A 24544-nucleotide genomic window follows, 5' to 3' on the forward strand; every position below is an offset into this window, starting at 1 on the left:
GGTAGCCAGAGCAATGGGCACAACTGTGGTGGCAAGGAGGCAGGCCTGGCTCCGTAACTCGGGCTTTTCTGCGGATGTACAGTCCACATTGTTGGATCTCCCGTTTGATGGGGACAAACTGTTTGGAGCCAAGGCTGATTCGGCCTTGGAACGTTTTAAGGAGAGCAGGGCCACGGCTAAGTCGTTAGGGCTCCAAGCTCCTTCTTCCACGGCCTCTTCCAGATTTTTCAGGAGGTTTCGTGGATTTGGGCGTGGCTCTTCCTCCTCTTCCTTTCGGGGAAGATATCAGCAACCTGCCTCTTCCCATCCCTATAGATCTTTTAGAGGGAGAGGTAGGGTCCGCACCAGAGGAGCCTCTCAGCAGCACTCTGCCTCTTCCTCATCCTCTGGCGGGGTGCAGCAGGGGAAGCAGCCTTAGGCTTCCACCATTTCCCACTCACTCCTCTCCTGTAGGGGGAAGATTACAGCATTTTCTCACCAAATGGAAGACTGTTACAACGGACACTTGGGTTCTCAGTATTGTGGGAAAAGGCTACACCCTTCCATTTCGGGAGTTTCCGCCCCTCATCCCGCCCGCCCTTCTTATTGTTCAGAAGAACACCTCCTGTTGCTAGAACAGGAGGTACAAGCCCTCCTTTCAAAGGGCGCGGTGGAGTTGGTCCCAGAGCAGGAAAGGGGTCGAGGATGTTACTCAAGGTATTTCCTGATTCCCAAGAAGGATGGTCGTTTGAGACCAATCCTGGACCTGAGGATCTTGAATTGGTTCCTCAAGCAGGAAAAGTTCAAGATGCTGACCCTAGCACAGGTGCTTTTGGCGTTGAACAAGGAAGACTGGATGGTGTCTGTCGACTTGCAGGATGCTTACTTTCATATCCCGATACTCAAATCACACAGGAAGTATCTCCGGTTTGTGGTGGGATCGCAGCACTATCAGTTTGCGGTCCTTCCGTTTGGTCTTACTTCAGCACCTCGAGTCTTCACGAAGGTGATGTCGGTGGTTGCGGCAGAACTCAGAAGGAAGGGGATAGCAGTATTCCCTTACTTGGACGACTGGTTGATCAAAGCCAAGTCACCGGAGCTTGTGTCGCATCATCTGCAGTCAACAACCCAGTTGTTGTTCGACCTGGGTTTTTCGGTGAACGAGCCCAAATCTCACCTAGAGCCCTCTCAGCGCCTCCTGTTCATAGGGGCAGTACTGGATACAACATTGGGTCGGGCCTTTCCTCCGCCTCAGCGGATTCAAGATATTCAGGATTTGGTTCCAATGTTTCGAAATGGAGCGGTAGTTCCAGTCCTCAAGGTCCTTCGTCTGCTCGGTCTGTTTGCCTCCTGCATTCTGTTGGTCACGCATGCTCGCTGGCACATGAGGGCTCTTCAGTGGTGCCTCCGAAGGCAGTGGTCTCAACACAAAGGGGATCTAGAGAGTACTGTCAAGATCTCCAGAGATGCTGCTGTGGATTTGAAGTGGTGGATTGCAAGCAACAATCTTTCACAAGGAAAGCCGTTCCAGCAGTCGCCACCAGTGGTCACAGTCATAACGGATGCTTCCACTCTAGGGTGGGGAGCTCATCTGGGGGATCTGGAGATCAAAGGTCTTTGGTCTCCAGAGGAACAGATGTTTCACATCAATCTGTTAGAGTTACGGGCTGTACGTCTGGCTCTCAAGGCCTTCCTCCCTTCCCTTCGTGGTCAGTCGGTACAGGTCCTAACGGACAATACTACCACGATGTGGTACATAAACAAGCAGGGAGGAGTGGGGTCGTACCTTCTCTGCAGAGAAGCTCTTCGACTATGGTCCTGGGCAAAGGACCATCAGATTTGCTTGATAGCAAACCATCTGGCCGGAGTCTTGAACGTGCGTGCGGACAGTCTCAGTCGCCAATTCTCGGCAGACCACGAGTGGCGTCTCCATCCAGATCAAGTCCGTTTAATCTTCCAGAGGTGGGGGTTTCCTCGGGTAGATCTGTTTGCCACTCGAGAGAACGCACATTGTCCGTTATTCTGCAGCCTCCAGTATCCGATGCAGGGAGCGTTGGGGGACGCGTTTCAAATAACCTGGTGCGGCCAGTTGCTTTACGCGTTTCTTCCCATACCCTTGATTCCTCGAGTATTGAGGAAGATTCGCCAGGACCGGGCTCTAGTCATCCTAATAGCTCCGGATTGGCCAAGGAGGGTATGGTACTCCGACCTTCTCCAACTCTCAATGTGCCCTCCGCTCCGTCTCCCTTTCAGGGCAGACCTCCTCTCGCAGTCGCAGGGGCAGGTTTTACACCCCAACCTCCAGAGTCTGCACCTACATGCCTGGAGATTGAACGGGGCAACCTGAGTTCCTTCTCTCTCCCGCCTGAGGTAGTGGATGTTATATTAGCGGCCAGGCGACACTCCACTAAATCTATCTACGCTAATAGATGGTCTAGATTTGTGGCGTGGTGTGGAGAGAGGCAGATTGATCCTTTGCATGCTCATCTATCGGACGTTTTGTCTTTTGCTCTGTCTCTAGCGCAGAAAGGTTGTGCAGTGGCTACCATTAAGGGTTATTTATCGGCCTTGTCAGCCTTCATATGTCTTCCAGACCAACCATCTTTATTTAAATCCCCTATTGTTATCAGATTCTTGAAAGGTCTTCTAAATAAATATCCTCCAAAGCCATTCGTTATGCCGCAATGGGATTTGTCCTTGGTCCTGACTTTCCTTATGGGGTCCCCTTTTGAACCTATGCATTCTTGCCCCTTAAGGTATTTGGTTTTAAAAACAGTCTTCCTGATAGCTATAACATCAGCAAGGAGAGTGAGTGAGTTGCAGGCCTTATCAGTAAAGCCCCCTTATACAACTTTTTATGGGGATAAGGTGGTGTTGAGGACCAAGGCTGCTTTCCTCCCGAAGGTTGTTTCACCTTTCCATTTGGCTCAGGCAATTACTTTGTCCACGTTCTATCCTCCGCCTCATCCTTCCAAAGAGGAAGAAAGACTGCACCGTCTGGACCCAAAGAGGGCGTTGAGCTTCTTTATTGATAGAACAAAGGATTCCAGGCTGGAGGATCAGCTGTTTATTGGATACGTGGGCAAGAGGAGAGGAAAGGCAGTCCACAAGAGAACACTATCCAGGTGGCTTGTTCTTTGCATTAAAATCTGTTACTCTTTGGCAAAGAAGGATCCTCCTGAGGGCATTAGAGCTCATTCCACCAGAGCTAAGTCGGCCACTTCGGCCTTGGCCAGAGGTGTTCCTGTGGTCGACATCTGCAAGGCCGCAACTTGGTCGTCCCTTCACACTTTTGCAAAACATTACTGTTTGGATTCTGAGGTTAGAAGGGACGGCCATTTTGCACGGTCAGTGCTGCAGGATTTCTTGGTTTGACCATTTAGGCACCCACCGCCGGGCGTGGTACTGCTTTGGGACTCTATTCATTAGGTGAGGAATCCACAGGTAGTTGTATCCATCAGAAGAACGAGTTACTTACCTTCGGTAACGACTTTTCTGGTGGATACATTAGCTACCTGTGGATTCCTCACGGTTCCACCCGCCTCCCCGTTGCCTTTCTGGTCTTACCAAGTAATCCTTGAGTACGCTCCTCTTGGTCTTTGAGGGTGCAATAGATGTTGTATATATTATATTTATATATATGTATATATGTATATATCTTTGTGTATATACTTGATGTGTATATATATTTTTTTTTAAAAGAGAGAGTTATATATATATATAAAAGATTTACAGTTATTCATGCAATGTTGTGTATTTTTACAATGTAATGGGATGTTGCCTTGCTCTTTCATTGCATTGCCTGGTTGTTCTCATGCACGTAAAAAATGATTGGTACTGACGTCGGCACGTCGTCGAGGACCTCTTATTGCCTGTATGACGTCAGACGGCGTCGCGTGGGCTAGAGTGACGTCCTCGTCGACGTGCAGAGACTAGTAAGAAGATTTCCGTCGAATGCTGGCGCCATGGGAGTATTCATTAGGTGAGGAATCCACAGGTAGCTAATGTATCCACCAGAAAAGTTGTTACCGAAGGTAAGTAACTCGTTCTTCTTATCCCTTCAACATTACGAATGGCATAACAAGCACCATGCAGACACAGCAGTGAACTGAAGGGTATACCGCAAGCCACCGACCTGCAATGCAGAGAAGTTGGCTGAAATATGATGAATATGAACAGATGTTGAGGATACTAGGAACCCATACATCCACCCAAATCTCTGTATGTCTTGTTGGAGGAGTACCAAACAACTATAGGACTACTCCACAAGGCCATTTTACTTTCCTTTCTCCCTATGCACAATATTAAGAGCTCCCTCCTTAGAGGTTGAGCCTACCCTGGATGAACATCACCAGGGTGCAACCTGATGATGAAACATGCCACACGAGTGGGTGAGGGGTCACTTAATCAGAATAAAGGACTTTTCCTTCCACTTCTTCCTTACAAACCCACTCTTTCTTTACACAATCTTAAACTTTGGCTGTCTTTGCATGTTCGGACATTTCCTTTAAAATGTGTGTAATCATGTAAGATGTTGTACCCGTCCGTAAGAGCAACTAGTGTGTTTCATGTGCACAAAGTTCTGTATAGGTGGGACATCTGCCCCATTGGGACCTCTGCTCTGTTCAGGGCTTGAGCAAGCTCTGTTTCAAGAGGACATCTGCCTCATAAGCAGGGACTTTTAAGTTGGCAGTTGCCTATGGACCTCACGTTCCAGAGGGCCTCCTGTTAAATTGACGGAGCAGTCCAAATTCCCGCCATAAAAATGTGTGAATTAAAAAAATATTATTTTTTAAGGTCTGCCAAGACTCTGTTTTAATAAAAAATAAGTGTACTATGCTTACTTAGTTACAGGGGCTTTTGGTCATCCCTCTTCATTCAAGGCTTGCCTAACTGTCAGCAACGACATTCTGCTTTTGCACTATGTTCACATCCGACCAACAAAATGTTTCTTTCAGTGCCGAGGACTACAGGGGCAATGTGTGCTTTTACATTAAAATATATTTTGGATTTTAAATTATGCTCGTTTTCTTTAGCGAGGTCCTTGCAGCACCCCCAACAGTGCTACGCCCCGCTCCCTCCATATTCCCAAAAGACCCCCACCCCCTCCCCGGGCTCCAGTATATCATGCGCAGCAGCACGCCGCACTGGGACCGCTGGGCTCCTCAGCCCATTGGGCGAGGGTCTCGCGCGGAGGGGTGCAGAGGTTAAGAAAGCCACCTAGCTGGGAAGTATCTTCGCCCTGATGTCAGAGGACCCCGACTTGGCACCGGCCCATGCCCTGGCCCTCTGTCACCCGGGGGAGGGGAGGGGCGCCGGCCTCGGGTTACGCAGCATCGGAGCCGGGCATAAAATTAGCAGCTGAGTACGTAGAGGCGCCCCGCAAAAATGTGGTGATCAGCAGAAGCGAGGTGGTAAAGGGCGGGCGAAGGAGCCCGCGCGGGCACACCTCCAGGAATCATGACCGGGAATGCCCCCTAATGCCAGGGCATTCATGGCAACAATACTGCTGTCACCGGGGTTTAAGGGCTTTATCGAGGGCACTACTGTTGTCATCGGACACGAAGATAATAATGGTGTCGGTAGAGCCATCCGTGGGTCAACGTTAATTGTGGTATTACAACTATCCTTCCCAGGATATTTACTGCTGGAGTGCCATCTACTCCAGGCCATTCATGGATGTTACAGCTATCCAGGGCATTAATGGTATTGCTGTTTCACGGTATTAATCTGTACTTCCCCGGTAAATGCGTACCAGGGTATTATTGTCCCTTGTGTGGCAGAATCTGAACATGCAATGCCATTGTTTGACAGTGCATTAACAGCAGGTAATGCCCCTTGTGTGACAGTGTATTAACTGCAAATCATGCCACTTATTTAAGAGTGAATTAATAGGAGATAATGCGCACAGTTATGCGTACAGTAGCAACAGTAACATATCCAGGTCTTTGCAAACTTTCAGCTGACTCCGTAGCCAGGTTCAGCTGAGGACAAGAGGGAGGGGTAAGGTCAGAGGTCATGTCTACCTTGAACCAGGCAGGCAAAGGTCGTCTGTCTGTTCTATTAGCAGCCCGGTAAGAGAAGCCTTAATTGAATTTCCTCCTCAGCACTGTGGAGGGACGAGTGGGGAGGGAGAAAACGAGGCGGCCGGCTGTCTTAAAGTGGGACTGTGACTGGCAGGTAGTGCCATCATACAGCACTCCTTTAGTCTAACAGATGACAGGCACTGGCGTAACAAGGCCCCCGCAGCCCCCGCGGTGAGGGGGAGGGGCGAGCTCCGGGGGCCCCCCTCAGCACAGCACCTGGCCTGAGTGAGTAGGGTTGCGGCCTCGATGTTCTTTGCCTGGAGTGGGGCTCCAGTTTCGTTACTCCACTGGTGACAGGTGTGCTGATGAAAGTTAGGGAGCAGGTGTGACGGAGGCAGGGCGTGGAGGTGAAGACAGAGTAAGAAGATGTGAGCTGGGAGAACGTGAATTGGACAAAGGGGAGGAAGGGGCATAGAGAGAGGAGAAAGGATGACGAGAGAAGCAGAGGATAGTCATATCGATCGAGGAGCACGGGCACTTATTTTTGAGGGCCGGCACTTTTTTTTTTACCTCAAGCAATTATTCTGCCTCAAGCATTTACTGCGAGCAAAAGACATATGGGAAAGACGGAGGGAGAGAAAAACGAGAAAGCGTCATAAAGGAAGAAAGCAGAAAGTTGCAAGAGTGAGATGAAGGGGCAGGGAGTGGGTTTAAATGGACTGAAGAGCCCCGAGATGGCTTCAGGTTTATGCTGCCTCAGTTTTTTGTGTTCGCACATTTCATTTCGGCAGCCGCGTGTTTAAGAGGAGGGCTTTGGGCACAGCACGTTTTTATTTACAAATTAAGCAGTGGAGGTAGCGTAATCCTAAAACCAGCTGAAACATCTTAAATCCATTTACAGGCAATCCGTGCCATTTCAGCTCACTCTTGCAGCATTCTGCTTTCTCCCTTTGGGACACATTTCCGTCTTTCTTTTCCTCCGTCTTTCCCATATGTGTTTTGCTCGTAGTAAATGACTGATACAGACAAATAAGAACCTGTCCCCAAAACATAAGTGCCGGTGCCCCCACCGGCAAACACCGGTTCAAATTAAGCACTAGAGAGGGAGAGGGTGCTCCGAGAGACAGCAAAGAAGAGTGTACAAAAAACAAAGAAAGAAAGAAGGACTAAGGACTAAAGACGCGGTCGAGAGAGGTAAAGATAAGGAGAGAATATGAGTGAGCACGCAAAGGTGAATACATAAAAAATGAGAGGAAGGGAGATAACAGGAGATGAGAGATCGAGTTGAATCAGGGCCTTAGGTGGGTTGAAAAAAAGTGTGTGTATGTTTTTTTTTGGGGGGAGGGAGAGTCTATAAAGGTGTCGTGGCTTAAATACATAAACTATAGCTCTGTGATTCCCATAGTGTGCCGGGCGGCCAGTATTTTAATTCCCCCGAGCTTTGTTATTGCACCCAAAATATAACACAACTGATATACATCTGAAACCACCTACGTCTATTGGTTTTGTCAATGGGTGTTGGCTGTTTAAGATACATGAATAACAACATTAATTTTGTTGTAAATAATACTGAATATATTTCAGTTCTGAAATTGTGAGACTGAACCTGTGGAGGGGATAGTGGTCTTTAGAGTGTCTCAATCACTCCCATTATGTTCACTCAGTGTTAGACATGTGTGCCCTTTTTCTCTCCACATCTCCATCCGTATGTTACACTGCACCTCTTTCCTATTCAGTGCCCTCTTTTAACTCTCTCCTGAATGCACTTCCTTAATCTCCTTCATTCAATCACCCTCCAAACAGTCAAAATGGGGAGCACCCTGTCTTCCATTCCAGCATTTGTGACCCCAAGGCATCATGGTAAATGCAGTCATTAGCACGAATTTGAATAGAGTTTTGAAAGTTTTTCACCATAAGTTGGTGCGGCGAGTGCCGTATCTTCGGACATGTGTTTCTGGCTATTTGGCCGTCATCAGCGAAGAGCAACGTGTAGCTGGCAGGGTTGCTTGAAATGCCGCCTTGAAAGTATTCACAGGTTTAAGTACCACTCAAGAAGGCGCACAGGTGCTTCCCCCGAGCTCGTCAGCTCAGAGGCTCATGGGAGCCTTAATTACAACAGTCAAAATGGGGAGCACCCTGTCTTGCATTCCAGCATTTGTGACCCCAAGGCATCATGGTAAATGCAGTCATTAGCACGAATTTGAATAGAGTTTTGAAAGTTTTTCACCATAAGTTGGTGCGGCGAGTGCCGTATCTTCGGACATGTGTTTCTGGCTATTTGGCCGTCATCAGCGAAGAGCAACGTGTAGCTGGCAGGGTTGCTTGAAATGCCGCCTTGAAAGTATTCACAGGTTTAAGTACCACTCAAGAAGGCGCACAGGTGCTTCCCCCGAGCTCGTCAGCTCAGAGGCTCATGGGAGCCTTAATTACAACAGTCAAATTGGGGAGCACCCTGTCTTCCATTCCAGCATTTGTGACCCCAAGGCATCATGGTAAATGCAGTCATTAGCACGAATTTGAATAGAGTTTTGAAAGTTTTTCACCATAAGTTGGTGCGGCGAGTGCCGTATCTTCGGACATGTGTTTCTGGCTATTTGGCCGTCATCAGCGAAGAGCAACGTGTAGCTGGCAGGGTTGCTTGAAATGCCGCCTTGAAAGTATTCACAGGTTTAAGTACCACTCAAGAAGGCGCACAGGTGCTTCCCCCGAGCTCGTCAGCTCAGAGGCTCATGGGAGCCTTAATTACAACAGTCAAAATGGGGAGACAGCACTCGCCGCACCAACTTATGGTGAAAAACTTTCAAAATGCTGTACAAATTCGTGCTAATGACTGCATTTACCATGATGCCTTGGGGTCACAAATGCTGGAATGGAAGACAGGGTGCTCCCCATTTTGACTGTTGTAATTAAGGCTCCCGTGAGCCTCTGAGCTGACGAGCTCGGGTGAAGCACCTGTGCGCCTTCTTGAGTGGTACTTAAACCTGTGAATACTTTCAAGGCGGCATTTCAAGCAACCCCGCCAGCTACACGTTGCTCTTCGCTGATGACGGCCAAATAGCCAGAAACACGTGTCCGAAGATACAGCACTCGCCGCACCAACTTATGGTGAAAAACTTTCAAAACTCTATTCAAATTCGTGCTAATGACTGCATTTACCATGATGCCTTGGGGTCACAAATGCTGGAATGGAAGACAGGGTGCTCCCCATTTTGACCACCCTCCAAACACACCCACTCACCTGGGGGCACTACATTTTCTTTTACTTTGTTAATGTTTTGGCAACTGTGTGCCTACTTCACACCAGTGGTGTAACAAAGGCCCTCGCAGCTCCTGCAGTGTGGGGGTGGGAGGATGAGTAACGGGCCTCTCAGAATAGTACCCTGGCCTCAGATCTCCTGACTTACTCTGGGGGTGCAGGTCGCCTGGGGCGGGGGGGGGGGGGGCTCCATGTACTTTGCAGGGTGGGGGGGGGCCTCAAGTTTCACTATCACTACGCCACTGCTTCACACATGTGCACAGGATCACAGCTGGAACCGGAACACCAGACATTTGTTCTGTGGAGAGAGGCCAGTGATTGAATGGCTATGTTTACTGAAAACTTCTGACACACTGACAGGGGCTCTGAAACCCTCACATTGCCTTCAGCCTCCACGCCAGAGTGCTGAACCGTGGCCCGTTATAAACACCTGGAGGCAGCTCAGCTCAAGGTATATACCCTACTCGAGAGCAGTATGCTACACGAAAAATCACACTGAAATACACTATCCTGTAAATAACTGACAGTCTTAGGAAATGCAAAACTAAGTAAAACGTAAAATATAATGGGGATTGATGTGAATTAGCTTAACGTTTTTAACATTATTTGTTAAAAAATCGACCCGTATTTTTGACGGCAAAAAAGTTAGACATTAACATAGAGCCCATTAGGGGCCCGTTCCAATGTCCGTTTTTAATTACTGCCGGGTCTTAGACCTGGAGAGACTTGGCCCACTTAAAGCCCTGGTTTGGGTTAAATGTCACAGTGCATGCACAGTCCATAGGAGCGGTATGTTACACTATGCTCATGACTGATTTTGGGCACAATTTAAGTGTTACAATATGTGAATACTCTATTCACGCAGTACATCAATTAAGTTTATGTTTTAAGGCCATGTGGCGTGAAGTCATCTAAAGTGGTGTGCGAAATTCGTGTAATATGATTTTGCATAAGTATGTGATATTCCCCAAAAGGATGTGAAATCACGCAAACTGCAAGACCAGCAATTAGCCCTATGTTTTAGCCCAAAATCCTTTCTCGCATCCATTTTGGGCATGCAGGCGCACTCTCTGCTAAATGAAAAAAAGCGCAAAAACATATGTGACGCGAACAATAGGTGCGTGCATTTAGCTTGTTTGTGTAGTTTCTGTACTAAAATTTCAGAACAACTGTGACTTTATTGTACCATGAGGCATAATGGCATGATTTTGGTGTAACATAAAATTTGTGAAGTTACGCAAGATTACACCAGCAAAGCAGAAATGTTGCCTGAGCATAATAACAATGGAGTTATGTAATTGCAATGCATATGACTGCTTACTCATGTCCATTTTGTAAACGAGTTGTAAATATTGTCCATGTGATTTTATTGTATTGTATTATAACTATACAATAAAGCTTACTTCTAATAAGAGTTTGGGTTAGGGGGTGTCACTTTGGGGTTAGGTTTAAAGGTTAACCTTAGCATTAACAAACAAAAGCTGCATGTAAGGAAGAAGACAGAGGACTATGCTTAGATTAGATTCTGATTCTGTTTAATGTTATAGATTAGGATAGGAGTCTTGTGGGTAAAGAATATGTCTGGGGTAAAAGCTAGTGGAAGTGACCAGGTTAAACTTACAGTAAGGGCCACTGTTAGTATTTGACTTGAGTTTAGGGTCTTTCTTTCTTCAAACTTTATGGGCCTGTCAGAGTCACACCTAAAAGTAAATGAAAACTAACTAGTCAAACACAGGAGCATAAGTCACAAATCAACAATCAATTGTTAAAACTGATTAGACGTCATTTTTACCAGAGCACAGTGGTCCCAGAATGTACAGCTGCTTTCAGGAAAGACCCCCTCTCAGAAGCATACCTCTGCATCTCTTAGTCATTGTAAAAAAATGTGGTTATTCGGCACTGTGTAAAACTGAGCTCCCTCAATATTGGGATCAAACACAATTTGCTATGAATAACATACAAAAGTAATTAAGGTACAGGAATGACTGATTAGTCACACCATTACGCGAGCAATTGCAACCAGATAGATCTTGACTTTGCCCCAACGGAAAACAACATATATTCAACGGAACCTGCCCTAAAAGGAAACAAAAGCAACCTCTACCCTCAAGTAAATACAATTGTAGACCAAAGCAAGTTTTTAAATAGGCGTAGGTCTTTACGGTCAGTTTTATTTACTCCGCAGTGTTCCGTGAATTACGCTGCATATATAGTGCGAAGTCAAGGGGGTAAAGTGAGGAGCTACGTACAAAAACAGTCCTCCTCAGTCTAGATGGCAGAACCTTTTGCATAACACAAAAGTCCATCTCCTCATACAGCGGTGGCAACATATTGGGCCTTATAGATTTCAAGTGAATTGAACTGCCACCCAAAAGGGCCAAGGCAGATTACAAAGTGCACCCACAGATCGAGAGAGTTTCCTGCTACAATTAAGGATATTAGAGTTACCAGAACCTGAGGAGTGAAAAATGACCCCAAAGTAAGAAAAAGTATTGACTCTCTCTAGTTGTTTATTATCAACGGAAGGCACAGGGACACTTAGGGGGTGATTCTAACCCTGGCGGTCGGTGTTAAAGCGGCGGCCAACCCGCCAACAGGCTGGCGGTAAAAAAAATGGGATTCTGAGCCTGGCGGGAACCGCCAACACAGACAGCCACCTTAACACTCCGACCGCCACGGCGGTACAAACAAACAGCGCGGCGGTCACCGCCAACAGACAGGCGGCAGACAATGTACCGCCCACACTATTACAACTCACCAATACGCCACCTTTTCCGGGGCGGGAGCACCGCCGATAAAAACACGGCGGAAACAGACTACGGACGGGAAAACGCTCACCACTACGCACTCCAGGAGGAAGGAGGACAGCATGGAACCCGAATTAAACATCCTACCTGCTCTCGTCTACCTTCTCATCTACCACGAGTACGAAGTCCGGCGCAGACGACAACGGTGAGTACTGCACCTACGACACACGGGAGGGGGAGGACGAAAGGTTACGGGCACACACATATGCGAACCCCCCCCCCCCCGCCCAACTATGTACTCACCAATGCAGAGCACCAAGTCACAGTGACACCATCCAAACACCCCTGAAAAATGCTAGGACATAATCATATTTGGAATAAATATTTATGTACCAAAAAGCTCCAGAAAATTATCGTACAACCATGAAAGATATTCACAACAAAACTAATGACATACACATCAGTGTATAACTGAAGTACCAAGTCCTGCACATCCTACGAATTCAGCATGTCCGTGGGCCAAAGTCTTGAGAAATAAGGGCAAAGCCCACACATGAGACCTGAGTCCTTTGGAGAGAACACTGCAGGGGCATCAGATGTAAAAACTACAGGCACCTCAGGGGGAAGGGAAGGGGGGGCACCACAGCCACATGAGTCCACGACGCCAGATCCACGAGGAGCCACCATGCCCACTGGACCATCCTGGGGAGTGCAAAGCCACAGTCTCTCAATGTCTCTACAGTGGGTGGGCTGCCCACTGGACCATCCTGGGGAGTGCAAAGCCACAGTCTCTCAATGTCTCTACAGTGGGTGGGCTGCCCACTGGACCATCCTGGGGAGTGCAAAGCCACAGTCCATCAGGTGGATGACAGTCTCCACTGGTCAAGGAGGAGGCATGGTGGGCACAGTGAACCATAAACGGTGCTTGAGACGGCGGTGCCCAGCGGAGCGGTGCTTGAGACGGCGGTGCCCAGCGGAGCGGTGCTTGAGACGGCGGTGCCCAGCGGAGCGGTGCTTGAGAGGAAGGGCCCAGCGGAGCGGTGCTTGAGACGCCGGTGCCCAGCGGAGCGGTGCTTGAGACGGCGGTGCCCAGCGGAGCGGTGCTTGAGAGGAAGGGCCCAGCGGAGCGGTGCTTGAGAGGAAGGGCCCAGCGGAGCGGTGCTTGAGACGGCGGTGCCCAGCGGAGCGGTGTTTGAGAGGAAGGGCCCAGCGGAGCGGTGCTTGAGGCGGCGGTGCCCAGCGGAGCGGTGCTTGAGAGGAAGGGCCCAGCGGAGCGGTGCTTGAGAGGAAGGGCCCAGCGGAGCGGTGCTTGAGACGGCGGTGCCCAGCGGAGCGGTGCTTGAGACGGCGGTGCCCAGCGGAGCGGTGCTTGAGAGGAAGGGCCCAGCGGAGCGGTGCTTGAGACGGCGGTGCCCAGCGGAGCGGTGCTTGAGACGGCAGTGCCCAGCGGAGCGGTGCTTGAGAGGAAGGGCCCAGCGGAGCGGTGCTTGAGAGGAAGGGCCCAGCGGAGCGGTGCTTGAGAGGAAGGGCCCAGCGGAGCGGTGCTTGAGACGGCGGTGCCAAGCGGAGCGGTGCTTGAGAGGAAGGGCCCAGCGGAGCGGTGCTTGAGACGGCGGTGCCCAGCGGAGCGGTGCTTGAGATGGCGGGGCCCTGTTCAGCGGTGCTCTTCTGCACCGTGGGCCCTGTTCAGCGGTGCTCTTCTCCACGGCGGGGCCCTGTTCAGCGGTGCCTATCTCCACGGCGGGCCCTGTTCAGCGGTGCTCTTCTGCACCGCGGGCCCTGTTCAGCGGTGCTCTTCTCCACGGCGGGGCCCTGTTCAGCGGTGCCTATCTCCACGGCGGGGCCCTGTTCAGCGGTGCTCTTCTGCACCGCGGGCCCTGTTCAGCGGTGCTCTTCTCCACGGCGGGGCCCTGTTCAGCGGTGCCTATCTCCACGGCTGGCCCTGTTCAGCGGTGCTCTTCTGCAACGCGTGCCCTGTTCAGCGGTGCTCTTCTCCACGGCGGGGCCCTGTTCAGCGGTGCCTATCTCCACGGCGGGGCCCTGTTCAGCGGTGCTCTTCTGCACCGCGGGCCCTGTTCAGCGGTGCTCTTCTCCACGGCGGGGCCCTGTTCAGCGGTGCTCTTCTGCACCGCGGGCCCTGTTCAGCGGTGCTCTTCTCCACGGCGGGGCCCTGTTCAGCGGTGCCTATCTCCACGGCGGGCCCTGTTCAGCGGTGCTCTTCTGCACCGCGGGCCCTGTTCAGCGGTGCTCTTCTGCACCGCGGGCCCTGTTCAGCGGTGCTCTTCTCCACAGCGGGGCCCTGTTCAGCGGTGCTCTTCTCCACGGCGGGGCCCTGTTCAGCGGTGCTCTTCTCCACGGCGGGGCCCTGTTCAGCGGTGCCTATCTCCACGGCGGGGCCCTGTTCAGCGGTGCTCTTCTGCACCGCGGGCCCTGTTCAGCGGTGCTCTTCTCCACGGCGGGGCCCTGTTCAGCGGTGCTCTTCTGCACCGCGGGCCCTGTTCAGCGGTGCTCTTCTCCACGGCGGGGCCCTGTTCAGCGGTGCCTATCTCCACGGCGGGCCCTGTTCAGCGGTGCTCTTCTGCACCGCGGGCCCTGTTCAGCGGCGCTCTTCTGCACAGCGGGCCCTGTTCAGCGGTGCTCTTCTCCACGGCGGGGCCCTGTTCAGCGGTGCTCTTCTACACCGCGGGCCCTGTTCAGCGGTGCTCTTCTCCACGGCGGGGCCCTGTTCAGCGGTGCCTATCTCCACGGCGGGCCCTGTTCAGCGGTGCTCTTCTGCACCGCGGGCCCTGTTCAGCGGTGCTCTGCTGCACCGCGGGCCCTGTTCAGCGGTGCTCTTCTCCACGGCGGGGCCCTGTTCAGCAGTGCTCTTCTGCACCGCGGGCCCTGTTCAGCGGTGCTCATCCAGCAGGTCAAGGGAGCCAGGCCTGGCCTGGACTCCCTGCTCAGTCGCCCTCGGACCGTGACGTTTCTGGACCCTTCGGGGACGGACTCCTGGCCTCCTTAGTGTCCTCCTTCCCAGCTGGGATGTGGCATGTGGGGTCCACCTTCTCCGCGCTCCTGCTGCCCTTCCGCTCCTTTGATGGGGCTCTCGGGCCCTTGCCTCCCCTAGATGGTGTGGGTGGTGAAGTGGCCGCACATTGCTCCTTGGGGGCAGCCCTGTCGGTCCTCGCACGGCGGCCCTTGTTTATGCGGGTCCTCTTGCCGGGGGGGGGCTGGACGTGTCCTTGCTGCTGATCGATGTGTCACTGCTGGCAAAGGGTGGGCTCCAGAACCCAGGCACAACAGTGACACCCGAAGCTGGGCTGGTGGTGGCTGCGGTGCTCTTGGGACTCTTTGAAGATGGATGGGGGAGCTCATCGGGGGGAAAGAGGTTAAGGTTAGCCAGGAAAAGTTTTTTAGGGCCAAGGTAAAGGGTAGGAGAAGTGGAGATGGAAGTGGAGGTAGAGGAGGTGGTTGTAGGAGAGTCAGGTGTGCTGTCATTGGGTGAAGGTGCTGGTGCTGTAGGCTGTCGTGAGGTGGATGGCTGTTGGGTGGGTGTCTGCCTGCGTTTGTGTGTCTTGGAAGAGGGGGTGACAGACACAGTGGGAGAGGACACAGGGGACGTGTAAATGGCAGTGGGGGTGGTGACTGCACGAGTGTGGACTGTCCTGGAGGGTGAGGTGGTGATGGAAGCACTGGCTGATGTTGGGGTGCATGCAGGTGTGAGTGTAGACGTCACAGGGAGGGAGGAGGGAGACGAGGAGGAGGGGGACACAGGGGTGGCAGTGGCTGTTGGCATGTCTGCATCTGGGTGTTGCTTGGGTGAGTGTTTGTGGGATCTGTGGTGCTTGTGTTTGGATGAGCTGCTCTTGGGTGTTGAGGTGTGTGCAGGCTGGTCTGATGGTGTGGATGGGATAGGCTGAGGAACAGGAGACAGAGAAAGGCTGGAGGCAGTAAGAAGAGGGAGGCTGGAAACAGGGACAATGGCTGCCGTCAGTGCTGAGGCCAGAGCAGTGAACGCTGGTTGATGGGCAGCCTGACCCGAATGAATGCCCTCCAGGTACGCATTGCTCTGTTGCACCTCCCTTTGCACACCCTGGATGGCATTCAAAAGGGTCGTCTGCCCAACAATGAGCGTCCTTACCAGGTCAATGAGCTCCGCACTGAGGGCAGCAGGGGCAACAGGGGCAGGGGCTGAGGTGCCTGGGGCGAAGGAGACGCGCGCCTTCCTGGGCGAACCGGCACGGAGCGAAGACTGAGGGGCTGCTGGGAGGCGGCTGTACCTGTAGAGGCGGGGGGCACGGATGTTGCCGCCACCCCTAGGGAGCTCCCATCCGAGGACGTGTCGCTTTCGCTGCTCTCACCAGCGGTCCCCGTCGTGGTCCTCCCCTCGCCCTCCGGATCACTAGTGCCCTCGGTGTCTGTTCCTGGGCCCACCGGGGCCTTGTGTCCTGCAGCTCCCTCGTGCTCCGATGCCAAATCTCCTCCGCCTGATGATGCTAATGCACACATGCACAAGAAGATGAAGAGAAAGGGTGGGGGGAGAAAAAAGAAGACCAGGTTGAGTGCATGCAATGTCAACACCGTTGGCGGAGAGGACAGACACAGGTGCCTAATGCACTAAGCCGCGCATTCGGGGTACACTACTCAGTACTACTGACTAAGACAACAGGCCAAGAGACGTCAAACGCGCACATGGGAGATGCTGGACCTTCAATGGCTGTACTTGTCACCCTACCGAGGTGGGGGCCAGGGGCACAGGGCCATGCCTAAGGGAGAGGACTACACTACAGAAAGCGCCCTGGCCTAATGTCACCCACAGCCCTCCTCCCCCACCCAGACGCCTCCACTGCGCAGAAAGATAGGAGAATGTGCTGATACTCACCCCCTTGTGTCTGCTGTGATGTCTTAAAGCGCCCATCCAATTCAGGGTAGGCCACCGCCAGGATCCGGGACATCAGGGGGGTCATGGTGCGACTGGCACCCCTCCTAGGTTGGGAGGCCATCCCCAGCAGTGTTTCTGCGGTCTTCCTTGTTCCGCGGCGGATGTCCTCCCACCTCTTGCGGCAGTGGGTGCCCCGTCTGTTGTGGACCCCCAAGTTCCGGACTTCCTTGGCGATGGCACGCCAAATCTCGATCTTCTGATGGGCGCTGACCTATTTGACATGTACAGGGTGGAAAGGAGGAAATCATCAATGACCTGCATGTTAGATGTAATTGGCCCCCCCACCCACTTAGCCATATGGCACATGCTCTCATCTGTCGGGCGTTGCACTCCTCATTCGCCCCCCACCCCACAAACTTACATCCACCCCAATCCACACAGGCATAGCCCATTCCATGTGCACCCGGTGTACTCACTTGTTGGTCTGGAGGACCGTAGAGTAGCGCATCCTGGGGGAGGACCCCATCCACGAGCTTCTCCAACTCTTCAGACGTTAAGGCAGGAGCCCTTTCCCCAGTCGCAGCAGCCATTGTATCTTCCAGACCGAGGTCACAGCAGCACTTGCAGTATAGGTCCTCTCCTGTGGATGATCAGGTCTCGAGTGATTAAGCAGATAGAAAATGGCGGTCACGCCCGCGGCGGTGCGTACTGCGACCGCCGGCGCACTTCGTAATTGGCTCCTGAAACCCATAGGCTTCGATGTTAACCAATGCGGCTTTGCGCCGCGGTCTTCGACCGCCTACCGCCACGGTGTGCCCCGCCAGCGCATTGACCTCACATCCCATTGTCCCACTTCACAGGTCAGGCAGCCGCCATTTCAAGGGCCTACATGGCTTAATTTTGACTGCGACACGCAGGCCTAGGCCTTGCATTGCCACACATACACGCCTTTCAACCCATTGCCATTCTTTAACTGTGCAAGCTGTCTGTACGTACCTGTGGTTTGGCTGACTCTGTGCTCCATGTTGTCCTTCCTAGGCACCGTCCGCTGGGACTTGCGATGAGAAGGAGGAATCCTCGCGTGTACCGACCGCTGGTGGACCTGTCGACAATGGAAGAACGCCATATAATACTTCGATACAGACTTGACCGTGCCACTATCCATGAACTGTGTGCCCAGCTGGAGCCAGCCCTGATGTCCCCCATCCGCCAACCCACAGGGATTCCCCCTCTGGTGCAGGTTTTGTCAGTCCTCCATTTTTTGGCCAGTGGGTCATTCCAGACCACAGTGGCCATGTCATCTGGAATGTCTCAGCCTATGTTTTCTAAGATTTTGAGCAGAGTGTTGTCTGCCCTGATGAAACTCATGCGGAGCTACATCATTTTCCCCGAGGAGGGTGACTTGCCTACAGTGAAGGGTGATTTCTATGCCCTTGGACATATCCCCAACATCATTGGTGCCATTGATGGGACCCATGTGGCTTTGGTACCCCCAAAAGACGATGAGCAGGTGTACCGAAACAGAAAAAATTATCATTCGATGAATGTCCAGGTGGTCTGTTTGGCTGACCAGTACATCTCCCATGTAAATGCCAAGTTCCCAGGGTCAGTGCATGACGCGTATGTGATGCGAAATAGCAGCATCCCCTATGTGATGGAGCAGCTACAGAGACAACGTGTGTGGCTAATAGGTGACTCTGGTTACCCCAACCTGCCGTGGCTACTGACCCCAGTGAGGAATCCCCGGACAAGGGCAGAGGAACGCTACAATGAGGCCCATGGGCGTACTAGGAGGGTGATTGAGCGAACCTTTGGCCTCCTGAAGGCCAGGTTTAGGTGCCTGCATATGACAGGTGGATCCCTAATGTACTCACCAAAGAAGGTGTGCCATATCATCGTGGCGTGCTGTATGCTTCACAACCTGGCTTTGCGACGCCAGGTGCCTTTCCTGCAGGAGGATGGTCCAGATGGTGGTGTTGTAGAAGCCGTGGAGCCTGTGGAGAGTGAAGAGGAGGAAGACTCAGAGGACGACACAGACAATAGGGACAGAGTGATACAACAGTATTTCCAGTAACACCCAGGTAAGAATCACCCACGCCATTTCCCAATTGCTTCTAGCCTCCTGCATCTGTACTTTCTGTAGTTCCCACCAGATATTTTTGGGTAATTTTTGATTTTCCCTTCCCTTCTCAGTGCTGAATGACGCAGTGCCTGACTTCTGCTTGGTTTGCCCATGAACTACAGGGTATTGACATTGGTATGTTGTCATCACTAATTGACAGAACAGATATTGAACAGTAATATGTAATACATTTGCTAATAATACAGCATGACTCCAAACTGATTTGTGTGCAATATGTGATTTATTTACAGGGCTAGATATTGGTACATGTGATTATAAGGGTGATGGGTGGGGGTGGAGTAATGTCCATGGCAGAGTCCAGTTCTCAGTCTCACAGGTGCATTGTCCTTTTGCCTGTGGAAGGATGGAGCAGAGGCAGTTCATGGTTGGACAGGGTGGCAATGTGGGACAGTGGGAAGAGTTCAGGGGGTATGTCCTGCTGGCGGGGGTCTTGACATCCTACTCTGTCTTTTTTTTGGATCTCAGGCTCCTCTTACGGGGTGGTTGTTCTTCAGCAGGAGGTGGGGTTCTGGTGGCCTGCCGTGGTGGTGGGGCCTCCTGTCCACTAGCGCCGGCGGAGGTGGTAGGCTGTTCCTGGTCCGGGCTAGTGACAGGGGCCCTGTGTGGTGCCACATGGTCCCGCAACGCGTCTTCTATCCTGTTGAGGGCCAGGACGATGGTCCCCATTGCGGTCCCGATGATTCTCAGCTCCTCCCTGAACCCCATGTAGCGTTCCTCCTGCTGTGCCTGGATCTCCGTGAACCTGGCCAGTACCGTCGCCATCGTCTCTTGGGAGTGGTGGTAGGCCCCCATGATGGTGGTGAGGGCCTCTTGGAGAGTGGGTTCCCTGGGCCTCTCCTCCCCCCCCTGTTGCACAGCAGCCCTCCGAGCTGCCCGGTTTCCCCCGGCCTCTGTCCCCTGGACGGTGTGCCCGCTACCACTGCCCCCAGGTCCCTGTTGTTGTTGGGTTAGCCTGGGTGCCCTGTAGTGGCAGACACACCGCTGATTGAGCTGTCCTAGAGACAGAGGCATGGGCCCGCTGGGTGGGAGCTGTGCTGGTGTTGGCAGAGGGGGTCGGGTCTGGTGTGGCCTGTGGCTGCCTGAGGGGAACCGACTGCCCAGAGGTCCCCGATGGTCCGGGCTGGTCATCAGGTTCACTGTCGACAGAGCTGCTATCCTCAGTGTGGGCCTGTTCCGGTGGTGGGATGGACACTTCTGGACCCTCCTGGCTGGTGTGTTGTCGTTCGGGTCCTGCATGGGGTAAGAGAGTTTGGTTATTGTTTCTGTGTGTGCAATAGCGTGCGTGTTATGGGTGCCCTTGTCCCCCAGTGCAGGCATTCCCTTGAGGGAGGTGTTGTGAGGGTAGTTAGTGGGGGGGGGGGGTTAGTGCAGTGGTCATGCTTAGGTGATGGGTGCCCCTGATTTGTGTTGGCATGCAGGAGTTGGTGTTGGGATGGGTGGGTTGTGCTGGTGAGACATTGTCAGGGAGGATGTGTGCTGGGGGGTTGGGGGTGAGGGTGGGGGTGTGGGTTGGCATGCTGGTGGGGTGGGGGGGATATAGTAGTTGAGATGGGACTTACCAGAGTCCATTCCTCCGGCTACTCCAGCGAGGCCCTGAGGATGCAGGATGGTCAAGACCTCTTGCTCCCACGATGTAAATTCGGGAGGGGTGGGTGGGGGTCCGCCGCCAGTCTTCTGGACCGCGATGTTGTGCCTGGAGACCATCGATCGGACCTTCCCCCGTAGGTCGTTCCATCTTTTGCGGATGTCCTCCCTATTCCTGGGATGCTGTCCCACCGCGTTGACCCTGTCCACGATCCGCTGCCATAGCTCCGCCTTCCTGGCTATACTGGTGTGCTGCACCTGCGAGCCGAAGAGCTGGGGTTCCACTCTTAGGATTTCCTCCACCATGACCAGGAGTTCTTGGTCCGAAAAGCGTGGGTGCCATGGGGTGGTGTGGGTGAGGTGTGGGGTGGTGTATGTGATGAGGAGTACGTTGGTGAGTGGTGCTTTGTGCTACTATGTGGTGTGTGTGATGGTGTAGTGTGCCTCAGTGTGTCTTGCTATGGATTGTCTGTTGTGTCTCTCTCTCCTTCTCTCAGTAATTATGGTCGCAGGGGTTTGTGGGTGATGTGGGTGTGTGTTTTATAGTTGGTTGATTGTGTGGGAGTGGTGTGTGTATGTGTATCAGGTGTGTGTATTTCAAATTGTCCAATGTGGCTGTGTTTTGGTGATGTGTGTGTATTCTGACCGCGGCGGTGTGTAGCGCCAATGGAATACCGCGTTTGAATGACCGCCGTGTGGATTCGTGGGTCGTAATGGCATGGGCGTATTTCTGTTGGCGTGACGGTTGAGGTTTGGTCATCTCCAGTTTATCGCTGCCCGCAGATGTGGCGGGCTGCAGTGGAGGACGGATTTTTGGAGGTTTGGCCGTTGTGGGTCAGAATGACCGTGGCGGTTGACCGCGGCCGCGGCGGTGTTATGGCGGTCTTATGACCGGCGGTAAGGGCATTTTACCGCCGAGGTCAGAATGACCCCCTTAGTTGTTTATGGCTGCATTCCATAATATATTGTTTAAAATAATTAGTGACTAGCTCAAGATCTGCCATAAACTGGACCAAGGAACTAGCTAAATAGCATAAAGCCTTACGCGTTCGGGCCATCAATACCGCATGGTCAGCACATAACAGTGCAGGGATCGAAACATCATCCGGTCTGACACTACCATCTCTTCTGGACTCCCCAAGAGAGACCCAAACGTTCCAGTAGTTCACAACATGCAGAAAATCTCACCCTTGCATTTAAATCATGTAGTACATATAAAAAATGCACCAGAGCCTCATCCAATCCCAGTTCAAGGAGCATCAGCCACAGGTTTGTACAATTTACGTAATCAAATGCTGTTGACAGGTGCATGAATGCTAGGTACAGCAGCAGTGTTTAGCAATGGTATATTTAACTATAATAAGATGGAAGTTTATGCACTGCTCCACTGTACCCAGCCACTCCCTGAACATGTATTCACAAGAATTAAGTATGTTGTTAGCAGTGGTCCAGTCCCTTATTTCATAAAAATAAATCTGCCAATGATTTTGACAATGGTATCAGTAAGCAAAATGGGGCAGTAACACCTGAGTTCCGAGCAATTGCTCTTTTTAAATATAGGGACGATATTTAAGGTTCACCAATATCTAGGAAATTGCTTGGCATCTAAATTGTTAAAGGCATTGACCAACAATGGTGCCCGTGGATCAAATTGCATTTCACCAAATCGATTGGCATCCCATCGGGCCCAGGAGCTATATTTGTAGGGCTCTAAGTTATTGCTTTAGTTACTTTCACCAGTGAACAAGCATTTGCAATGCAATAGGTCTCAAATCTGTGAGAGTTAGAGCTGTTGGAGTAAACGACAATGGGGGTCATTATGACCCCGGCGGTCGTCATTAATATGGCGGTAAGTACTGCCAACAGGCTGGCGGTACTTACCGCCATGTTATGACATGGGGGGTTGGCTGGAGCCAACCCGCCAATATACTATACCGAGCGCCACGGCAGTAACAGCCGCCGGGCTGGAGAAATCCATCTCAAGCCCGGTGGCCGTCATTGTTCCACCTGCGAGATTATGAGCCCGCCTACCGCCATGGTTTCTGTGGCGTTCGTAACACCATGAAAACCATGGCGGTAGGCACTATCAGTGACAGGGAATTCCTTCCCTGTCACTGATAGGGGTTTCCTTCCCCTCCATCTCCAGTTCCCGCCCCCCACCTCTCCAAAGCCCCCTCCCCACCCGCTACATTCACGCCCCCTTCACACACACACACACACACACACACACGCATACACACCCCCATTCCCACATGCTTACACGCATGCATACATCAATTCACACACACATCCGCACACACTTTCAAACATACACGCAGACATGCAGACACATTACACAACATACACACACTCACACCTCCATACATGCACACACGCATTCAACATGCAACACACACCCGCAGCCATGCACACATAAACATTCATACCCCCCACACACACACAACACCATCCCTCCTCCCCTGTCGGAGACCTGACTTACCTGTGTTCAGGGGGTCCTCCGGCAGGGGACGGGAAGGGGCGCTGCTGACACCAGCAGCGCCCGCCAGCAGCACACCGCTAGGCTGTATTATTGGTCATAATACGGTTGGCGGCGGTCTACTGGCGTGGCTCTGCTGGTGGCAGCAGCATCACCTTACCGCCATCCGCCGGCATGGCCACAGCCGGATTTCTGCCATTCTTGTGGCAGAAATCCAGCTGTGGTCATAATACGATGGATGGCTGGTAGCCACGGCGATGGTCTTTTGGCGACCGTCGCCGCGGCGGTAGCCAGTTTTTACGCCAATGTCATAATGAGGGCCAATGTCTTTTACCTAAATGTTTTGGTTTGGAGTGTAGTGGATGTATGCCAGGTGCCACAGCAACCCTCCCAGGCCTGTCACTGCAGGAGAGAGGACACAACAAGGCTGCCATTTTGGGAGTGTTTTTGCCTCATTCCTACAGACTGGCTGTGACACCCTAGAGATGCATCCCTTTCTAGTATGTTTACCTAGATATTTATAGCACCAAACAAGCCACAAATAGGCACCTTCATGGCATTTAACCCAGAAAATAAGGGGGTAAAAAGAGTTAGGAGCAAAGAACAGGGGCCAGCCATATATTTTTGTGTTAAATGTTTAAAGGAATTATTATTGGCAATACCAGCCTAACTTTTAAAAACACTATTTATAAAGAGAATATCAGAAGAGGCAGCTTAACTGCAAATGAATTATAGAGATTTTGTTAAGAATAGCACCTGCTTTGCAGCGCTATGAAATGGCAGAACATGTATTACCAAGTGCTGTATTAAAAAAAAAGAGTTATTTTCAGACTGCCCCAACACGCAACAGACAAAGAACCCTAGGGGAGTGGATATGTTGTAATGGCCAGAGTTGCTGAACTTGGAGCTGGGGAACATGGTTCAAATCTTTTCGCTGGCTCACAGCCTGTGACTGTCGGCAAATCACTTAATCTCACCTTGCCACCAAAATGAATGTATTATTGTGTAATGTAACTGGTGCTCGTGTAAAGCACTGTATTGAGTTTGCACTAACTGAACTTTATTTGAAGAGGCCCAATTTACATCCAAAAGGTAGATGTCTTTGCTATCAAGCTTGAGGCCGTGAAGTGCTTGGGTCTGGCGTCACAACTCTTTTTACACCATTTTTGAGACAACACAGTTCATCTTCTTGCCTAGAACTAACCTTCGTGCTTGGTTGGTGATCCTCCGGAGGTTAACATGCTATCGCCAAGTGTTAAGCTCTACTCAAGTCAGTTGGTTAATGCATCCACTGCAGAGATCGTGACAGAACGAGAATGTCATAGATTACAATCCTGACATAACTTTTTCACCTCTTCATCTCTGCAAGGTCGATGCAAATGAATTATAGCGATATTATTAAGAATGGCACATGCTTTGCATTGATATGAAATGGCAGAACCTGTACTACCAAGCACTATATAAAAAAT

This window comes from Pleurodeles waltl, chromosome 4_2 (assembly GCF_031143425.1).
Source record: "Pleurodeles waltl isolate 20211129_DDA chromosome 4_2, aPleWal1.hap1.20221129, whole genome shotgun sequence".
Taxonomy (NCBI): Eukaryota; Metazoa; Chordata; class Amphibia; order Caudata; family Salamandridae; genus Pleurodeles; species Pleurodeles waltl.